Here is a 1,094-nt window from a genome sequence, read left to right as displayed (position 1 = left end):
ACTCCCCATCTGTATTATTGATTGGAAATAAATTCAGTTATTTTGCCCATGTTGAATTAATCCCCACAAGGCGAGGCCAAGCAGTTCCCCCACATATGTGGAAGGATAGCAGATAAGCTCTGTGAGAACAATTAGGGGCAGCCACAAGTGTAAGGGTTGTCAGTCATATCCAGTGTGATAAGTCATGTCCAAGATCATGCCAGTAATTCCAGTCTGCAGGCCAGGATTGATATCCAGGTGAGTTTAGTAGGTGGAAAGGCCCAGGAAAAGCTGCAACATAGCTCAAGGAGAGACTAAAACTGACCATCAAGCTTAGAAGCAGCTTCTGAATTTAGAGGGCTCTAAGCCTGACTGAGGCTTCACTCCGCAGTTTGCTTTAAGGCCATTCTTGTGGACTGTGGAAGTTGTTTCTGAAACTCAGCTGCCAAACCCCGAAAAGCAAGGCCTTAATTTCACCAGAAAGTCCCTTCATGTCTTTGTCTTCTCCTGTCCCCACATACCAGAAAAGCAGTACAGCCTGAATGGCACACAGGTTTTCCTATTTTTTTTTTTTATCCTGCTATGATGGACACTTAAAATTGAGTCCATCACATTTCATCCAGAATTTCAGTTATGAAAATTCCTGCTGTGTGTATAGGAATGCAAAGCAGAGAAGGATCCTGTAGTCACCTCTCAGGTAGATATTTGCATTTCTTGCTTTGAGTTAATGACTCTAATCAAATTACTGGGTTTTGTTTCGTTGGAAAATGGTGTTCTTTAAAAAATAAACGGGTATTTCTGTCTTTCTTTGAATTTCTTACTGATGATTATTTTCATCACTAAATTACAGAAACACAGAAGTGTGGAATGGAAAAGGACTTTGTTTCAAATGCTGGCCTCATTGCTTTATGTTACATGTGAGCAGTTTCCTAAAAAAATATTGTGTATTTTTTTTCCTGAATTCTCAGTGGCAAGAGGTACAAGACAATATGATTTGCATGATCTCCTTCTGGCAGTGTTAGAGCAGGATGAGATTTGAATTTTGTTTGTTTTCTGATCTGATTCACTGTGCCAGACATGAATCAAGCTGCAAGAGGGGCTGAATAGCATTGCTA

Source organism: Parus major, chromosome 1 (genome assembly GCF_001522545.3).
Source record: "Parus major isolate Abel chromosome 1, Parus_major1.1, whole genome shotgun sequence".
Classification (NCBI taxonomy): domain Eukaryota; kingdom Metazoa; phylum Chordata; class Aves; order Passeriformes; family Paridae; genus Parus; species Parus major.
The sequence above is the reverse complement of the archived record's forward strand: the minus strand, read 5'-3'. Positions refer to the sequence as shown.